Consider the following 21,960-nt stretch of genomic DNA (forward strand, 5'->3'; position numbering starts at 1 on the left):
GGTATCGACGAACACACATGTTGCGCATGATTACGCATTTGTAGTTGTATAAAACTTTGTGGCGCACAGTCACAAGTGTGAGGTACCTTTTTTCAATCGATTATTCAACATTAACATGCAATTTTTGAGATATCGTTGTGAATTTTTTCTTTTTTTTTTTTTTTGCATAATTGGACCGCTAAGACGTTAATGTTGATCCTATAAGAGGGATTACGATGATTCCGCGAATATAGTGAGCGGTATAAATAATCAAAGTATTGAATATGCCTGTTTTTACTGAATAAACGTAATTGTGGGAAGGTTATGGGGACTAGTAAAGTGGAACTCGATAGTATGTCGTTTTTAGGGTCGCTGAAAACGAATCCGAGGTCAGAATGTCAAAATTCAAGATGGCGGATCCAATATGACGGACTGAAAATATAAAAATTGATCCTATTCGATCATATTAAATTGGCCATCTTGAATATTGAAAGTTTCTCGATTCTGAGCCCATTTTTGAAATCAGCGATCTCGAGGACTCGCATATATCCAGTTTCAAGGAATTTGACTGCTAGGAAAAATGTATGCTTCAAAGGGATAATATATCCATACGAGGATAGATATAGGCGTGTAAGCAGCTTTAGGTAACTATTCGACGAGCAAATATTTAATACGATATTAACGGTAAATTAAGAAATCTGGAATACCTACGATTATTGTCTATTATAATGAAAATATGTATGACGTATAACATACGACGTGTTATGCATCCGCATATAATGGCTTTGAATGTGTGACATGCGCCTGTGTACGCGTGTGCATACATGTATGTTCCAAACGCATCTGCTCCCTCGGGCAAGATTCTATGTTTAGGCGGCATCGCGTACTAAAGAGAATGCTCTAAGTGTTTTATACCGCCACGCCGTTGGAAAAGTCTTTGCTGCACGATGAAACCCATATATACATACATGTATGAGTATAAATGGAGATAGAAAAGATGTTTCAAATTGAAGCGTCATTGCTACCACCCTTGCGATGAAAACAGTACTTTCAAATTAACTTTGATAAATGGAGGCAAGGTACAGATTCCAGTTACGGTGTAGTAATTATTTCATTTGAAATACTTGGTTCACGATGGTGCACGAAAGAAGGTTTAAAAACGTTCAGTCAGCTGTAACGGTAACTCAGTGATTTTATTCCCAAATGGCTATTTGTTTACTTCTATTAAATAATGATGGTCAATTTATGACGATCGCGTAAGAAATAAAACGAGTTTTAAAAATTCTATGCCATCGTTCATCCAGCTGTTATAACAATTTCTTTGGATAGTCGGTGTAAAAATATCGAGCATTTTTGGAAAAAAATAACAATTATACAGCATGGTGGCCTGTTGAGTAAATGTAATTTTACTCGATGTAACAATCGAAGCAGAAGTTGAAATTCATCTTTTACCCCCTTCGGATCGAATTAGGGTGTGAAGAATACTATTTCGCGTTAGAGTGTCTCCAACTAGCCCGTGAGAACGTGAAAAGACGGGATTACAGATCACAGTATGTATGTCCAACTAATCAAACCATCAGCACCGAACGACGCGCGGGATCTCTAATTCCGTTTCGTTTCGTTCCGTTCCGCGGCCGTACCTCTCTATCCGTCTTCATTGTGCATGTACTATTACAGGTACACGTACCTCATACCTCATACACGAATACCTACAGGTGAGCTTTACTCCCAATCTCTGGATTACGGTTTAATTTCTATATATATACATTATACATATACTCATGGTATGTTGGTATATCACAACATACCGATGCCGCGATGCCTGAAACTCATGGCCAGCGGAAAGCTGAGCGTTCTATTGGACGCATGCTCCCGACCAAGCGCTCTCTCCCTCCGTCCGAGAGAGCGAGCGATTGAGTGAACGGCATGCGCAGTGCAATCCGGAGGACACGGTATCACCCGGTAGACACTTAGCGCGCGCGCGCGCCGGCGCACTAACGCGAACCACGACGACAGGCTCGTCGACGGGCGTCTGGCTGCGTCGGCGGTGCGAACAACGATGCTCAACACACAAGGGCCGTCGCCCTGGTGGTGTGCTTGCACGACCAGGTGGCCTGCCATCGCGTCGCGCAGCTCTTCGCGTAGCGTGGCATGGCCACGCTCGGAGACTACCTACCACCGCACCACTGTCGTTTATTTCCCTTCTCCTATATATCTTCACCCCTTGTATGCACGCGTGTGTACGTGCAGTAGGAGATGCGCGTTGCACGCTTCATCGGCCGAGCCTTTGCATCTTGTACGTATGTCGTGTGTCTCTCTACACCGGCTGCGTTCGCCCTCTCAGGTAGTTGATGGAAGCACGTTGTGTGGGTATGGGTATATATCGCCTGGTAACCAGGGCGCCGTTGACCATCTCGATCGCTGTATTATAGAGGGATAGAGGGAGAGAGACTCACCGTTGTACAATATGTGTAATACGCTAATACTAATGGTTCGATATAATCGCGCGGGATCACGTAGGAGTAAGTATTACATCTGAGTGTAATGTTTGTATAATGTTATCTTTCGGATCAATATTGGAAAATATTATACGTTCGTGTCGAACGCCTCGTTCAACTACGTACCCATCCATAGTCCAGGAGTCTTCTCATGCTCGGAATAGATCACTCGGAGGAAGGAAAACAAGAGAAAATAAAAGTAAAAAATTATTCATTCAACTACTTGAATGCACTATGCGGTGACCCGTTCTCAAGAGGTGTTTTCAATGGAGCACAAATTGACACCGCGATTACGTATTTTGTGATCACTTATATTTCATAGAGTGATTAGGAGAGATTACTTGGCAAATAAACTTTACTTTGATTGTGTGGTTTCTCATGATATCTAAGATTTCATACGATTTCTTAAGATTACAAAGAGATTCCCGTAATCCTAAATGATTTCCCATGGCTACCAACGATTACCTTGATAATCACAAACGCAGATTTTTATTTTAATATTGCTGATTTCGGTGTGATTTCGGTGATTACAAAGTGATTTCAAGGATTACAAAGTGACTTTGGAGATAACGAAATGATTTCGAGTGTTATTGAAAACTCTATCGCTTCGTCGAAACACCCCTTGCCTGTTGCTTAAACATACCTTATAACTTGAATGGAAAATTTATCTTCGATTAATTCATTGTTTGATATGAATTTTTTCCAAATCACTTAATTATATTTGTGAATAAGGTTTACAGGATAAATTCAAATAGAGAAAAAAAAAGTTTTTTCAAGTACGTTTTACAGTAAAATTAGTCTAGTTTTCGGTCCAATGCGTCGGTGATTTATAAATTATTTTTTTTTCTTATTGTAATAAAACTAGCATGTGCCTATATTGATACGTACAAGTCCCATACTAGCGACAAATCAGACTGAAAATTGAAAGTGAATATCTTCAAAAATAAATCAGTAGTACGCCGATTTTCTACAGATCTACGTGTAGTTATACACGTCTAATACGTGCATAAACGTATATATACATATATTTATACTCTATCTTTACTGAACTCAGACATTTAAAAAAGAGAAGGTATTTTTTGCTCCGCCGAGGGTCAGACACCCCCTCAATTTCCATCAAGTATGAGTACACGCGCATACATACATATATACACCCCACACAGTCTCTTATATAGACGGAGGGTATATTTTCTAAAGAGAATATTCGAGAAAGAGACAGAACGTATTTTTGTTTCTACATTCTTAATCGTAGTAATTTCTTCTTAGCCGTTCATTGCAGATTGTATACATTCTGGAACAATGTTCTTTTGTTAATGACATTTTTCCAACCAAAATTTGATGTGTTTCAAATATTTTAGACGAGACAATACGTTGTTTCGATTCCTATTTTTTAAACGTCAGTCGATATTTTGTGAGATTAAATATAGGCGATGCAACGCGAGCAAAATATTGGAGGATAAAACTTGACGAGGTTGAAATTAGTAACGTTAACATAACGAACAACGTTAAGAAGAAAATCATTATTTTATAATTTTGAAGGTGTTAAATCTTCAATACTTAAATACTTTTCGCCTTATTATACTATTTTTACCTATTATACTAGTTTACTAAATTTCAAACAATACCAACGTTGTAACTCAATGATTTTTCCCGAACTTGCATCGTTACACTAACGTTACTGTAACTTCAACCTCGTAAAACTCGTCCGTGCCATGTATCTGGCTGCGGCACACATGTACATTGTATACGCTATATATTTTTGGGACTTTCAATTAGTTTAGCTGCTCATTAAATATTTATTAGCTAATTGGAAAATTAACTTCTTGCACTATTCGTATCGATTTATAGAATAATAAATTCATTTGATACATTCTAGTTTACATCGGCATGAAATTAGAGTTCAGTACTGCCGGTAGTATCGACTACAATTAACTCGAATTAAATCACTTCCGGTATCGACCTCTATAATTTTTATGTAGGGCCGACTTCGATCTTATATGTTTATCAGAAATATGCATATGTCCAAGGCGAGGGTCGTCATGCGCTCTCTGATTTGTCTCACATGCTGTATGAATTCTTGAAATAATATATTCGTAAAATATTTCCTTCATTGATTCGCCTTATGTTCTTTGAACGATTAAAGTACTGTCCGATTTTCCTGCTGTATTATTATTCGATATACACGCGGGATGAATCGTGTGTCTTTCTTCATTCGCATATAATATATATTCTTAATTCCGCATGAATCGGTATTTTTTTTCGAAGTTTCAGTACGTAAAGATGTAGGGGATCGTTGAGGGAGGAATAACGTTCGACCAATTTCAGCAATGCAATTTTTTCGACTCTGGCCTAAAAATACATTTCAAGTGTCATCGACATTTTTTGGAATCCCGTTTGATCGTACAGGGGGGCTATTTTGCCCGCCTCTCTCCTACACGGTACGGGATAGAGGGTAGTGTCACGATGGTTCAACATTTTTTTTCTCGTCTTGAGGCACATGAATTGGCCGAAGTTCAAGAAAATTATTTAAAATGGAGAAGAAAAGAAACGGAACGGTTCGCCAGATTCGAGAGTGAGCAATCCGACGTTGCATTGCGGTCGCAGGAAATCATCGGGCTCAAGCCTATGTTGAGAGATCCCTGGAATTAAAATGTTTAATATAGGCGTCAGTTACATAACGTATACACGCGTATGCTACATCACGACTTACGATGTACACCGGCGTACGCGGATATGCCATGGCAAATTACACACGGACGTCGAAAAGCCCGACGGGTGCTTTAGCAGAATTCAAGGTCGAAATGACAGCGTAGATTACACAAACACGCGCTTTGTCGCGCGACGACGACGTAGGTGGGTTATAGGTAGGTAGGTAGGTAGGTAGGTAGGTAGGTAGATAGATAGGTAGATAGATACGAAGGAATACCTAAACGTTGCATAATGTTGTTCACAATATAATCACGTTTCTTATAAAACTGGTAGGAATTACGAAGCATCGGTGGTAATACCGGCCACCACACGTTATCGCAGTTCAACGATTAAGAGGCACAAATATCGTTATCGGTATCCTCCTCGTCGACGGGACGAATTTCTGCGAGCGAACATTTTTTCATAAATTCAAGCATCCGCCGAATGTCGAGCGCCTTACGGCCGCGGGAAGCCAGCGCGGTAGCGATGAGAAGGAGCTGCTCGCCCAGACCGTTAGCGGCGGACATGCTGGCCTACGGTATAACAGCAGTACATAGATCATTGTGTAGTGGGATAGCCGTGACGTAAAACGCGTCGCGCATAAAGCCTCTGATCCATATTGCAGCGGTATGCACGACCTAAAAACGTTTGATTGCGAGTTTAACGCGCCTAGCGCGACTGATCCTCTCGTTGTACGCATCGAGATTGTTTTGACCACTCGAAATCCGTATGACACGCGAGCGCTGCGCGTAGTAAAAATGACAGGGACGAAAAGACGAAAGTCGGGCTTCGAGAAGAGAGAGGGGAAAAGGTACGTATGCACGCTCGATGTTTCGGCGTACCTTGCCTACGGACAATTTCACCTAAGCTACTACTCCGTTTCTTTACCGCGACGTCGATCCCTCTCGTTGTCGGCTGGCGTTGCGCTGCGCTGCCGCTTCTCGGCATCGACAATATTCTCGTCAAACTCCTACTCCTGCTCCTACTCCGTATAAGCGTTGTTGTGACGTCAGGCTGCCGCGACAGTGTTTGCCGAAGACTATTTCTAAATCGGTGTTGCCACGCGTTTGTGCGCTCTTGCAGCTCATTGTAGATTGCTGGCGACGTTCTTCGACTCGGATGTGGTTGTATGTGTAACTCTCTCGTTTACACGCAACGCGACTCGGAACGAAATAAGGTGGACATTGCTACTGATCGTGAGCCTGATGTTGTTGCTGCACATCGCTGCCGCTACCGTTTCTCCCGATAGTCGAGGCGATTTCTACAACACACGCGCATATTATCGCACCGCTTTAAAATACACCCGATTCCTTCTCGATATTTCTTTGCTCGTTTAAATAGCCGCGCTGCGCTGATTCTTGCCCATTACGCTCTGATATATATATATATATATATATATATATATATATATATATATATATATATATATATATATATATATATATATATATATATATATATATATATATATATATGTATATATATATATATATATATATATATATGTATGTATGTATGTATATATATATATAGAGCTATATATTCGATATTTTCTGCTGCTTCTTTTTCTTGACGCTCGCCCTCTCCTCCAGAGTCAAGTCAAGCCGAGTCGAGTCGCACACGAGCGGAGATTTAAAATACTGTACATACGTACGTACATGCACGTACAAATACAACAAGCGCAAGAAAGAGGGAAAGAGAGAGAGAGAGAGAGAGAGAGAGAGCGGAGAGCTATCGAGGGAGCGAAGTTGACCGGAGTATTCCGAGAGCTTCCGAGAGATTTGTGACGTCATCCTACCTCGCTCAGCTGTTATGCTGGCCGAACCGAGTTGAGTTGACAATGAGTTGAGTGGAGTGGAGTTGGGTTGAGTTGAGCCAAGCGTCACGTCGACGTCGTATATGTACATTACATACATACATCCATGCATGCATACGCACGTATATGCATACATATTATTATACGTACTTAACGACGGGAAATATTAATGATGTGATTATTTCCCACCCCTAAATTAGACACGTATGTGCAAATTCTTTTTATTCTTCAAGATAAGATGCATTTGGGTATGCCTAAATTCCACTTTCGAACAATGTCGACCGGTAGTGCGGCTAATGGTCTCTAACGCATAGGTATACGTATAACGACCTTGACGGCAATCATGGCACCAATAACTTCTGCACCACGCATTGTTTACTCGTAGCGATATCTATCGATGTATTTATACCTACAACGTATGTAAAGTATGACCGCCTTACCGCAATAACAAAATCAACGAAATGAAACGTACACTTCGGGCCAGAGACATACGTTTGTTTCGATAGATTTTTGTTATTTTTCGTATAGACGAGGCGTATGTATGCACGTATACACCGAATACATACGCGCAATCGTGTACGTACGCGTAAAAAAATCCCCAACATCCCACACGGCATGTACATGTAACAAATATATTTATGCATGCCTGGCTGTGTGTGCGTATCGTGATTTGTAACTCACATCGTCTCTCCTCACGCGAAGCACTGAAATGCGCACGCGCCGCGCGTTCATCCCGCGGTTGTTGTCACGTCGTCGTAGACGCTTGTCAGATAGGTAGATGAAGATTATTCAAAAACACATACTAAGAATCCTTCGCACGCGTGCAGGTGAGTGCCACGCCGAGCATATAAAAATGCCTTCCCCGTTGTTATTGCTCCTACACACACCGATATGACGTACGTAGCATAGCCAGAAAATCAAGTACAATTATACTTACAATTACCAGGTATTATACTTACTATATATATACATATATATATATATATATATATATATATATATATATATATATATATATATATATATATATATATGTATAGTGTCGCCATTCAAAGCAGGTAAATTTCTGCACCCAAAAATTACTGTATTTCAGCCTAAGCCGTGTAGTCTTAAGAGTTTGTAGGGCGTACAGTCTAGTTAGAAAATTCTGCTCGTCATCCAATGAGGAAAAAAAGGAATCATACATGTATTAAAATAATTTGGAATTTTTGATTACGTGTCAGTAGTAGAGAAACCCGAATCAATCGGGTCGTTTTTTTTCTCTCTCGTTCAAAAAGATAACTACAAATGTTACCCGCACAATGAATTTCACAGATTTCCTAGTATATATTACATGTAGATATGCCCTAGCATGGTTATACAAATATCACGTGTGTAGTTCCGAATTTAGTGTACGATACGCTTCAATTTTCATTTATATTCGTGGAAAAAAAAAGAAAAAAACTGGATCCAATTATTTTACGCGTCTCTGCTTAACGTGCGAATAAAAAATTTTCCATGCAAGCACCTAATTGTTTACCGTAAATTGCACGATAAACTATCGCCAGGCTCACGAAGAGACGGGAAAAATCGAACAATAACGTTTTGAATAGGAAAACTGATAAATATCGGTACGGAAATTATAACATCAAGTCATGCTGCACCGGCTAGTTTCATCCCTCTGCCTTTCGTCGCATTAAACGATATACCTATACACATACATCTCGTATACACGTATACTGTACCTATGCATGTGTACAACACTATACATGTATACTCTCCTTCTTCGGGCATCGATTAGAAGTGCCCCCTTAACTCTAATCACTTCCGTCCGTGCGCTTTGCACGCTGAGGACGAGGCGGCGGCGGAGGAGAAGGAGGAGGAAGAGGAGGAGGAGGCGGCGGTCTGCGTCGCGTCGCGTCGTCCCGACTAAGTTCCTGGCGGTTCTGCTCGCACTGCTCCCGCGTATATACACTCTTTTTCGAATATCATTCGACGCCCGTATAACTCCGCAGCTCATTCCCAGGTAGCAGTATCCCGAAGGTTTCGGTCGCCGAAATACCGTCATCGCGTTTGGACATGGTCAAACCTGTGTATTATACACACATAAGAGAGACCCGGTGAGGAGACCCCTGCAGCCTGCAGCGGCAGTCCAAAAGTAAATGAGAAAAAAAAAAAACGAGGAGGAAAGGAAAGGAAAGAAAAAGTAATGGCTGCGAAAGAACACACTTGTGCACACGTACGCATGGATCGGTATACATGCAGATATTGTATGTGAAAGTTTTAAAGGAACTGGAAACCTTGAGTCAAGCGGGAACAAGGGCTAAAGAGGGCACGGGGCGACTGGGAGTATCGGGGCGAACGCCCTTGTGCCCCTACACTTCGCCACGCATTACACCAATACGCGTTCACGGCCTTGTCCGTGAACCTAGGATGAAGAGCCAGTCGAAGATCCCCGACGACGACCCGCCGCGATGCCAAGCAAACCCCTTGTAGAACGAGGGAGGCGCAGTGTGGGCTATGCTTGGGGGTGTTACGTCCAGTATACCACCTCTCTCCATTTTTCCTACTCGCTAACTCTCCCACAGTTCTTATATGAATATCATGGTCTCTGTCCTGTCCTCTTATCTCTACCTAGTCTCACACTATTCACTATCGCGCTTATTCATCTAATTCTATTCCCTCCCTCTAGCAGCTTCACATCTTTTCTGCACCCGTACGTTTCTCGTCTCTGGATTCATTCGTATCCTAACTCTCAAGCGCCTCAGAGCTAGAGCTTTTAAATAACTCCGTACAGCACACTTCAATCTCACCCCTATCTCGACTTCTTGCAATAAATATATACTTGATATCACCAACAAATTCAACGTTACTCCATCCTCAATCCAAATTCCGGTTGTCTTAGTACGTAAAAGCGAAGCAAAATCAGGTTATTCCTACCGCTTGGGAGCAAACCACATTCACGGACGTAACAGGGGGTAACTTATGCCGGCGTTTGCGGGGTAGCCATTATATTACACGCGCTACGCACTGCAGTATTAAACGATTATATTATTGTACCCGCTTACGCGTTCGTAGCGTGGTTATGCGATCGTGTATAAAGTTGTACACGCCTATTACGTAGTAGTACGACAGAGTTGGCGACGATCTTAGCAATGCTACATTCGAGCCGCGATAAGATAAGCTTTGTAATTTATCATTGTAGGCCGATTAGTGACCTTTTCACAAGACACTCATTCGACTCATCGAGTGTAATATCATATTCAATACCCCGTGTCTTACATTCGATAATTCGCGTTTGTAATAGAATAATTTACCCAATACGTGAGACACGGGACGAGATTGGACTGACCCTGAAAATTCACAGTTTCGCAAGGAGTTTAAAAACATCTGGCAAGCACGGTCGGGTAAATTCATTTCGGACTTACTCGGCAGTGTCTCCTCTACGTACTTCGGGCCCATTGTCAACTCCTACACTCAAATCGGTTCTGGCTAATCCTTGTTATGGCACCAATGGACGAAGTCCATCACACAGCGTGTCTTGCAGTACGGTCCGTGTTGTGTACACAGTACAACTACCTGAAGATATCCGCTTCTATACCAATAAATTCTTCAAAAATCGACCCGTCCGAATTCTATGAAGCGCTTCCCTTTTCCTTCCATATCCTTGCAGCCTTAAACTCGCACCCAGCATACCTAAGCCGGGGCGAGGGTTCAAATTCCCTAAGTATGACTAAGGACTCGTCTCCGGGCTGAGTTGGACTCTTTTTCCGTATTGTCACGTACCTACCTACCTACCTACCTACCTACCTACCTACCTACCTACACTTTGACTCTTTGTGCAGCATTACTCATCCAAATATATATTGTTTTTATTGTCCCTTATGGCTCATATCATGCTATAGCACGCATTACTGGCCGCCCCCCCCCCCCCCCCCGCCGGAAGTGTGTACCTTATTGTTCGAGCAATAAGCCTGCAGCTCGGGTATTATAACGCGAACCTTAATAAAATGCTTAAATGATTTTTACAAATACCTTCGTGGTATTTCTCGGTTCGCTAATTGCCCAGAACTTAAAAGTGTACGGATTCTCACTTGAGGGAGAGGGAGAGAAAGAGCGACGGAGAGACGCGGTGAGACGAAATAATCCTTATCACACGAATACATAACTTCGTCCGCAGTATTATTACAATTCTAAAGCCGTAACTTACGGTCTGTTCATTTGTTTGCTGTTATATTCTGTTAATCGGACTTACAGTAACGAATGCATGCGGTTGATTGTATACATATACATAGATACGAGTTATAGGGTGTATTTATATATTTGATTCAATTTTATCGTGAATCGAACAGTTACGAAAAATTGAAACACCGTGTATAACACGGTACGCAGGTCGCAAACAGCAAATTGTATCCGATTGTGAATTTCGAAACGTCTGTAGGGTGATCTACATCGGTGAAAATAATCGGCAACAAGCATCGGACACGGTCCTTGGCATTTAAACTGTTGCTGCTTTTAGCAGTCTGCGGTGCAGTTTGATCTATATTTAGCCGCAGTATTATTTTTACTATTTTAGTCGAACCGCAGGGGCGGTGTGGCGTAGCTTTTTCTTCTTCTTCTGCCCGCTGGAGTTCACGAAGCTTTCAAAGTCTATCTACATCGTGCTCCTATACTTATACGTATAGCATAGCGTACAACCGCGCACGCATAACTCGCGCCTAGACCACCCTCCCCCATTTGACTCATCACGGAACGGTCCAAATGTCGTTGTTCCCTGCCTCGGGTCTCGTGAACGAACCAAGTTGATGTTTCACCGCGCGTCGCTTTGCGCAGCTTTGGCCAAACAGATTACTACTAGTTTTAATGCCAACTTGTTAGGGGAATCAAACAGTGCACAGAGATATGTATAATGTGTATACAATTGTGTAGATATAGAATAAATATCGCAAGGAGTAATCTTCCGAGTAATTACATCAAATTTCAACGGTGTTTAAACTTTTACCATCGTGAAAATTATCGAACGACTATAACTATACTATGACGAACGTAATTTTCAAAACATTGGGATGATGGAAAATCTCGATGTTTCACACAGGCGGCGTATAATTGTTCGATACAATTTGAAGGGTGGGGGGGGGGGGGGGGGTGGGGGGCGGAAGAGTTTGTACGCTTGTTAATCCCAATGTGTGTGCGCGTGTGTGCGCACGTGTTATTTAGGTATAAATTTGTCGCGTGACTCGAGACGATGCGCCTGCAATGGAAGGAAACGCATGGTGTGCCCTACGCGCGCGCCGCGCCTGACCCCCGATACGCTCGTGTCACGTAGGCATCGCCCGCCATCTTGACACCTCGACTGGAAAATCGTCGAAACTTGAAAAATCCTCGGGCTTCGCTGTGCGCCAGTGGCAAACAAGGCAGGCCCTTGTAGGCCACAAGTATAGGTATATTATTCAGGAATCAGAGTGGAGGGATACAAGGCTTGCGGAGAACCGCACTGACGCTCGAACATTCCTCGAAACGACGTTGCTGCTTTTCGTTCTACGTACGCAGCAGCTACGGTATGCCGAAAAATTCAAAATCGGACGGAAGTGTCGCTGATTGTTTTCCCCTCTCCTTCCCTTCCTCTATACATTAGAATCACCCGGAATGAGAACCCCTGACACGTATCTATCCGACGCATGAATAATCCGTCCGCGGGCACGAGAATCCGTTAGTGCAAGTTTCTTTCATTTTATATTTACACATTGTATACCTACGTACGTATAAATAAATGCGTACGTGCGAATACTGAAATGCAGTTTTTCCTCATTCTTCTATTCATATCTTTAACCTGCATAATTATAATATATCTTATATGTGTACTGTATCGTTTACCTCGACGCGTCATTTGCATTTGGGTTAAAAAATAATTACGAATTAAGAAAGATTACCCGTCCGCGCCGTGTTACATATTCGTGTCCATAGTATATTCTGTATGTGGCTGTTTGAAAAATTTATAAAATAAAATAGGTTCATCGCGAAGCGTACGCAATAGTGTATTGTTGAACCTTGTCTGGTGGCATTTTTGGTGCAAAGCTTGGATGCGTTTATTAGTACGTGTCGTACAACGATCGAACAAACCGCAATGAGTTAACCACTAGGATTTTTCAAAGCAGTCAGTACCGGCGATCGAAACACTCGTGCTGGGAAATCTTAACAGAAAATGATGCGGATGTTACACGCGTTATGTATATATCATATACACAGTTTATCGATTAACCTCTCCGCGATGGTCGACGTATCGGTAAAATGATTCGATCAATATTTACGTCATTGGTATATATCGAGAAGATTAGGCGAGAAAAATAAACCAGGCTGCAGGCTGTTGTAGTACGCGAGAAAACACAAGATCTTTGGATCATGAAAGCTGTGTTTAAGCAAATACGCACATACGTATTACACGCACGTGTACCTACCGCATATACTGATAAATACGTGTGTACGCCAAGTCATCGCGAGTATGCGTAGATACGCTTTTAAGTATTCTGCATCGTTGTAATATCCTATAATTGTAAATCGTATACATGTCGCGCATACGTTGTCTGCATGGGTATACGTCGTTGTCGAAGCGCGGTTTATCCTATACGTACGCACAGGGTGCGGGTAAAAGCGGACGATTCCATTCGCTTGTGTACACCTATGCTACAATACGGCTATCAACAGGACCAGTATACGAGTTAACTTGGACTAATGCGGAGGAAAATACAGGTTCGGTCACGTTCTGATTGTCTGCTACAAAAACTTAATTTTTTATACCGACGAAAAAATCCGTTACACATAATGAATTGGGGTACAGGCATCGTAATCAGCTGAATATGAATTTAATTTATCGATCATCGGCAGCAATCGATTGAAGTTTAAATAAAGAAAATGAATAAATTATTCCTCACAGTTTCAGGTACGAGGAAGTACAGGTATAACTTCAATATCGTTGGGGCCGATTTGCTTGCTCATAAACCCGAAGCGGAACAATAGAAGTAATCCGTCAAGAAATTGCAACGGTCGTGACTAATCCTTATTTTTCAAATTTTGTCGAAGTTACTGGCTAATTTCTGTTTCGTTAATAACTGGTCCCGTTAAGCCTTACGAGAACCTTTGTAGTCTAAGCAGTGAGACAAAGACGGGAGCAGCGATAGGCAAGCGGATATATAGGTATAAGAGAGAAAGAGCCGAGTAAATGTGTTCGTCGCGTCGAAAAGTAGAAAGAGGGGAAGACTGTAAAATTTACAAGGGTCGAAGAGAAGAATGTATAGTAATAGCCGATGGAGGCAGCGCGCGAGGCACGGAGGGAGTGCAAGTTTTCCAACATTTACCAAACTCGTCTATTGCACCTCTCTCTCTCTCTATATATATGTACTATACACACACACACTCACATATATATATATATATATCGGATCGAATCTTATACCGCGAGTCGCATTGTTTCGTATTTTATTCGCGCTCGCTTCGATTTAAAAGAATTAGAATAATGGTACACGATTCATCTCGTCTCGAGTCAGCATCCCGGTCATCCACCTTATGCTTGATATTCGTATACACCTATACAGCTGTAAATATCGAGGCTTTCGGCAGCACGTAGATACACGCATTAAATACGCATATCAACATCTATACGGTAGGACATCGATGATATTACAGGTACGTATATGCATGTTATTATAGAAAGCTGTACTAGACTTGTACGCCAATGCACGACTATCGGTCGATGGGTATTAATGTAGAGTACAGAACGAAACGAAACGAAACGAAACGAAGCGGCGGTGGCGCCAGAGTATAACGTCTAGGTGTATGTATTTTAGTTGAGCCACGCCACCAACTCTCGCGAAAACTGATTAGCTTGCTCTCTGGTTAATAAGCAGCAGCTAGATCGCCAGAGAGAGAGAGAGAGAGGAGAGAGGCGGTATACCGCTGCACACTGCACACGCGTACGTAAGTCCAAGCGAGATGAGGCTTGTATATACGTGGGGCTGCGTGCGCCGAGGAAGACGGTATAGGCGTGTAGAGGCGAGAACAAAAGAGGTGCCTGCAGGGAGTACGTACATATGCGTGGATCGGAGAAGGACAAACTGTAATGGCGGGGAGCGTGCGTGCGACAAGGACGCGAGATCGCCGGGTTATGCCTAGATTTGAAGAGGAATTAATGTCGAATAACGAAGAGTCCGTCGAATTGTAAGAAAATTAATATTCAACAAAGCTGCCGCGCGACGAAGAACTCGACGACTGAGAGGTCACATTTCGGAAGTCCGAATCTTTGTTCGCTCGGGCACGTGCGCGGCCAAGACGAAGTGGAAAACCTCTCGTATAATATGTAGAAAATCTGGTGACGGCGGCGCGGTTTACGTTTTATCTGAAACGGCTCTCCGAGCGTTGTAAATTATTTTTGTTTAATCGCCGAGAGGGGAAATATCGTCATCACATGTGTGTAATCTGTGCAGAAGCACTCCGCGCACCTGCCTGCAGCAGGCCGATTGTATATTTAAAATAAATTCTAAATCGGTAATCGGCAGAGGTGAAGAGGTTCGGACTCTATCGGCACTTTGACCGTAGGCCTGCGAACCTTTCGCTCGAATTTTAGTCGCTAATCCTTGAGACTTACTGAGAAAAAGGCAATTGTTTGCCACGGCACAAACGAGTGGGGGAAACCCGCGAAGGGGAAATTTACAACTCTGACGTAGCGGTTGGTTCGTTCGTTGGTTCGTTCGTTCGTCGTCCGTTCGTTCGGCGGGGCTGTCGCATCATCGCCAGCCAGCGCGCACACCACTCGACTGGCAGTCAGTCGCAATCTGTCACTGGTTAGCCTCGGTTGTCTTTACCGGAGCTTCGCTTGCACGTACACACATTCGTGCATACTTACTTCGGTTGGAAATCGCAGTTAATCAGTCAATTACACACCGTCACCCGTCGTCGTTTCTTATAATATCATATTACGATTGATGTAATCGTTTGTACGATCGTCGCAATTCGCGGTATACGCGTCGTGCATCATCGATACCGAAACGTGTTGTATACCTGTATATGTAAATACGTTCAACATACATAGATACATTATATATGTATCGAAATTAACAAAGTGGCGAAAGTATTTACGGAGTGTGTACCAAGCGATGACGTCATCATACTGTTCTGATTTCGTTTGCATTATTCGATAAGTCGAACGGTATTGCAAAAAATAAATTAAAATAAATAATACAATAACAATAATAGTTATAAACAATTGTAGAAAGATAAAAAGGTGATAAAGAACCGTCTTGTTTCTCGTTGCGCACTGCGTTGCATGCGGATAATTTTTTAAAAGGACAAAGCCAGTGTTTTATTATACTCTGTTGCTGCATTTGTGTGGTGGTCTATTCGAATATCCCAACTGTACTGTCAACGAAGTTGCGGCTGCTGCTATAATTGTGGCTGAGGAACAACTTGATACAGGTAAAGAAATTTCACTTACGTCATGCGTGTTTACGCATTATATATTATATATATATATATATATATATATACGATCGTCAAGTTGGTGAATTTTGATTTTTGGCAAGGCATTGACGGTAGCTAAAACGCGCTTGCGGTAATTCCCCGCGATTCGTCGTCTGTAACGCTCTTGTTAGTCATTACCCCCGCATATTGCCCATTCTCACTTCCGATCGTATTGAACGTTATACGAGCGGTACTGAGAAGAAAATAAAATCCCCGCGTAGGTACGGGTATATCGGTATACGCTACATTTGTTGTACACACGTCGTGAAATTTTTCCTTTGTGGAACGCGCGTCTTGTAGGTCGCGACAAGTTGATTCTCGACATACGCGACGTCCGCACTATCGTGTTTTACACGCCTTGTCAACGATTGCAATAACGAAACAATCCGTACGACAATCTACAGTATATACATATATCTCTACGCACAGCAAACCTTTTATCAGCGATGATCTATTTATTTTTTCTTACATACGTAGGTTATTTTCATCGGATCGAATTTGAATTTTTTTTTATACATATATGTGCATATATATATCACGCTTGTGTATACGTGCAAGCGCGTACATGCATACGTACACGTCTTGCCTTTCGACTTTCACATTTTTGCTACCGTGTATAAGAGAAGAAGTCAGTCTGATACACTCGGTTTCATTTCTGTTGCTTTTTTTTTTCTTACCGTTTTTTCGCTTAGTTTTCCGACCTCGTATAACGACAATACTGATCATTGCTTGCGAATTGATACAAGTTTCACAATATAGGTGTGAAAAAATTCAAAGTTGATCCGATATATATCCGTATATGTATAGGTTTATGTACGTATTATACGTGTTGAAACATATGCACGCGTATTTACGTATTATCTCTTCCTCCTCGCGTATTGTGTACAGTAATGACGCGCGTCCGAAATTCTTAAAAGAACGCTAACGAATATTCGAAGGAGTGATAAATGCCGTAAAACAAAATCGCGAAAATATGTAGTCGCAGCGCGTGAATAATGTTGAAAGTGAATTTCGTCAAGTTATGGCTGACGATCCGCTCGCGGTAGTTGTTTTTGTTATTACATTTCGGCGCGATGATGTGGAAATACGTTACACGCAGTGGGTAGTCGGTGTTATCAATTAATGCGGCATACGGTGTCGGAGTACAGATATAGTTTTCCGGATAATACTGTTCTGCGATTTGGCTAATGGCGATATTACAGAGAATCGCCAACTTGGTTGATCGCAGCGAGATCGCTCGACCGTAGAGGCTCCGCTAAAACTCCCGAGACTACACGACCACGACTACGCTACTACGCGGTCACTCTTCTCAAGCCCATATTTAAATTTAACGCACTGATCTCATTCCTCGGTGAATCTGCTTTCGAAAATAGCGCAACTCGCATACAAGAAGTGTATTACGTGTATACGGTATACGATATATGGTATGTCGTATGCAATGGCACGTGTAGTGGTACACCAGCGGCGTGTGCAGCAGTCGCCGCTGCTCGACTTCTTCGTACAACCTAGCGGATCGCGGGGTCATCGCGACGATTATAATACGCGAAGGAACGAGCGAACGAGCGTGCGTACCCACCTCTTTCGCGTCTTCCTCTTCGTCTTCCCCTTCTCATCCTCGCGACACGTACTTGCCTGATTTTATACCATACATCGACGCCGGAATGCGCGCGTGCAGGGCGCCTTGAAAACGTGTTTTCGAAACACCGGCAGATTTACGCGATATCCAGGATGGGGGTAACAGTCTTGTAACCCTATAAAGCAGCCACTCCGAACCCATAAGTAACGTAGCTTTGCGCGACGTCCGTATCTGCGATCCGTTCTGTAATATACGCGATGATGAGGGGAACGTAAAGAAAATTAAAAAGTATAGAAAACAACAAAACGCACACACGCGCAGCAGACTATACGCAGATTATGCTAATGACGTCAGTGCCAATGTGGTTGTGTACGTGTTCGTCATGGCACCTTTATTTTTCTCACCCGATTCGAATTGAAGGACATTTACGTGATCGTCGCGTCGATGCTCTTGTGTATTTTTTTTCACAACCTAACGTCTGTGTGTTTCTCTCTCTCTATTTTGCTTTGAATATCTACAGAGGTCTCGCTCTCTCTCTCTCTCTCTCTTTCTCCCTCTCGTTGCATGCATGTGTTTACATCGTGCACGTCATGCCGATTTACATGTGTACACGTATGTTAGGTAGTTTGCCGCAAATGTGCGCTGCTCTGTGAGTGTAGAAAGATGGTACGATCAATTTCTTTCTTCTTTTTTTTTTATTTTTTATTTTTTTCATTTGAAGAACAGAAATATCGTTGTTATTGCGATTCGTTATACTGATACAGCGGCGAACAGGCAGCATTTGAATTTAGACAATTTTTATCAATGCTGACGAACGGATCAGTTTCCTTGTTTCATGTAACGTTGTTAACAAGCTAGTATACCAGCACGGTGTATACAGGAAAATTACGCGACACTCTCAACTGTCGAAATTATTGCGATTGCTAATCGTGTGACTAATTTTCCTTGTTCCCGGTATGCGTGTCCGTTTATATGTAAATTTCATATTCGTATACATTCAACACATGCGACGATGCTCGCTGATTGATCTTGATAGTAGCTGTCCCGTCCACAGTCTTTATTTGTCGTCATTGTTTTCCGCGAAATTCAAACTGCGAGTACGCGAGGGCTTTGGCTTACTGACATTCTGTGGGTTCGCGTTGAGGAAATAATGGGGGGGGGGGGGGGGGGGGGTGAGTGAGGGGGGGATATGTGACACAGAGAAACGCACGCACATGCATAATGCAAGGAAAAAAAACCACCACACCGGACGACTACGACGACGACGTTTTGGTCGCGCGACAGCTGAAACGTCGCTACGTCGGCGTGTGACGTCACGGCTTGCCGCTACCTTTCCGAGCCGGTGTGTGATCGAAGCTCTGCTGCCGAAAGGCGGCTACCAGCCGAGGTGGTGCTGGTGGTGGGGTTAACATCTGCTTTTAGCATGATTGCCATGTATTGATGCGAGTCTTGTGAGCTTATACCACGCACCGTCTATACGGCGTATATTATACATGTATATATATTATAATATTAATGCATAACAACGACGTTGCGATTCTGTAATGAATTATCGCGAATTTGGAATACCGAACATGAATATGACGACGAATTGAAAAATTTCCGACATCCGAAAAACGTGATATACCAGTTGACGTTATTTTTGTTTCTCGTATTTACGTTATAATGTAACTAACGTTATACAATATACAGGTGTTGTACGTCCATTTGAACCGTTTTACACATTTTTATACGATGCGGGAAACGCGGTAGTAGTACAGGTACGTCTTAGGACTGTGTACCTAGTGTGACGTACCTAGTGTGGTGTAATAGACGGCGCGATGTTGTTATCTGATGATTTTTCACGGATTAATTTCATCGATGTCACTGAATACATAATAGAGAAGACTGCGGGAGCGGTTGTGTAATTTGCAAAATTTATCAGATCGGTATAATAATATTTATCTCGCCGAGTGTCGATCTCTCTCGTTTTTTTTTTATTTATTTTTTTTTAATTTATTTATTTTTTTTTATCGCTGTGTGGTATATCTTTATAGTGTGTTGAACCATATTACATTATATGTATGAATTGTAACGAATTAAAAATTAACTGTACGAATTTGTTAGCCGCGTGGAGTAATTGGAAGAAGAAAAAAGAAAAGAAGTATCGCCGCTTGAAATTCGTTGCATTCGCGCGTCGTTTCGAACGGATCTGCGCGTTCTCAACGTGAAAGATAAAAAGAAGAGATAGGAAGAGGGGGGGGGGGGGGGGGGGGGGAATAAAGTCTTCGCTTATTGCGGCTCGGGAGAAAGTCGTCGGAATAGTCACGGCCTATTTAACAGCGGCGGATCTGCAACTCTATACACTCGCGCAGTCAAGTCTACCGCCGCTCTCTAAATCGAGAAAATCAAGAAAATTTAGAAAATATATGTACACACGGGCACACGTACATAGTTTCTAATATAATATTGAAACTGTACTTTGCCCTAATTTTCCTCCCGTCATCGGTCCCTTGTCCTCCCCTCCTTTCTCCACACGTCGACCCTCTCCCTTCCTCCCTCCTCTCCCCGTCCACCGCCCCTCGCAAAGACAAATCGTTACCTGACTAGAATATCTGCTGCGGGTGGGTAATGTGTAACTCTAGGGTGGCGAGCGGAGGCGGGGCTTCATGTTGTGATCAATACTATAGATCGAAGACGAAAGTTGTAATCGAAGCGCCCTTGAGAAAACAAAATCATCTGACGCGTAGAGGGAGCCTCGTGATACTTTAATGCATAGGTATATGTTTGTTAATAATCTATTTACATACACATGTACACATATCGTGTGTATAGCAATGTCAAGAACAATCATAATTTTTAATACGAAGTTGAGGTGTAATATCTACATAATATTCAATACCTAATTTAATGCAGATATAGGCATATGTATTATACATATGCGTTTATCAGTGATTTTGATTTCGCGGGGATTAATTATACGCACATAGATACTGTGTATGTATTATACAACGAAAAGTTACCGCGTTTTATGATATATTATAAGATAATCAAAATGTGCAACAATCGAATAATTGATGCATGTAACACGTATGTACGTATATAACAGATGATATAAAGCCGGGTACATGTACAAAAGTCATAACGGGTCGCGCGCCGCGGAAACGGTACTGCGTCCCAAATGGAAACAAGTCTTACTAGCGTGTAAGCGTGCTTCATATACACACGCTGTTGTATTCGTATACCGTGCAGGTATAACGCGACGAGGAGTCAAGTGCTCGTTGCTGTCAAGTGGCGGTAGTATTGCTGCTCATTGTACGAGCGTATGAGTTCAATTTCTAATTTTGTAAATTCCTTTTGCCGCGCGCCGCGCTTCGCGTCTGCAGAGTGACTGTCAGCTGTAAACGTGGCTTAGTTACATGTGTTACACGTGTATAGGTGTGCGTGTGTGTGTGTATCAATAGGTATGAGAGAAAGAGATACGGTGAAAGATAAGAAAGAAAAGATGTGTGCCCCCCCCCCCCCCCCCTTTGTACACGCGCACGCGCATGCGCACATGAAATGGCAACACCTCATTCCGACTACTACACAATCATCGCTACTGCGCTTCTTTCCATACCTTTCTATACCATTTGCAATATAGCACCAAGGAGATACGACCTTGCTAATGTCCTTGCCTCGAGCAGTTCCTTGTAGCTGCTGTAATACCCAGTAAAATGGTGGCGAAGAAATAGAACTAACTGATATAGAAAAATTTCATTTATATTCAGGCCGAAGATCACGATCCATAACACAAAAATATATCAACCGGGAATCTATTTTCCTAAATCAAAAGTTCATATTAAATTATAACTGTTTTATCGGATTGAATTATTAATGAACAGATCGTTAGATACACTTCTCAATTAATTGGGGGCTACGATATTACTAGTTTG

At 42.3% G+C, this 21,960-nt stretch overlaps 2 protein-coding genes across 7 annotated transcripts in view; both read left to right on the plus strand.

Moving 5' to 3' along the window:
* Positions 1–21,960, plus strand: part of LOC124307408 (fasciculation and elongation protein zeta-2-like) — a 396,278-nt gene that overhangs the window by 234,948 nt on the left and 139,370 nt on the right. The gene's annotated exons all lie outside the window — the stretch shown is intronic.
* LOC124307367 (uncharacterized) overlaps positions 1–21,960 on the plus strand; it is a 50,532-nt gene that overhangs the window by 21,531 nt on the left and 7,041 nt on the right. Inside the window, exon 1 of one of the 2 annotated variants that reach the window (XM_046768981.1) lies at positions 15,746–16,425. The exons of the other annotated variant lie outside the window; for it this stretch is intronic. The gene's annotated coding sequence lies outside the window, so the exon portion shown is untranslated. Of the gene's footprint in view, positions 1–15,745; positions 16,426–21,960 lie in introns of those variants that run through there. 2 annotated transcript variants of the gene reach the window in all.

This window comes from Neodiprion virginianus, chromosome 6 (genome assembly GCF_021901495.1).
Source record: "Neodiprion virginianus isolate iyNeoVirg1 chromosome 6, iyNeoVirg1.1, whole genome shotgun sequence".
In the NCBI taxonomy this organism is placed as follows: Eukaryota; Metazoa; Arthropoda; class Insecta; order Hymenoptera; family Diprionidae; genus Neodiprion; species Neodiprion virginianus.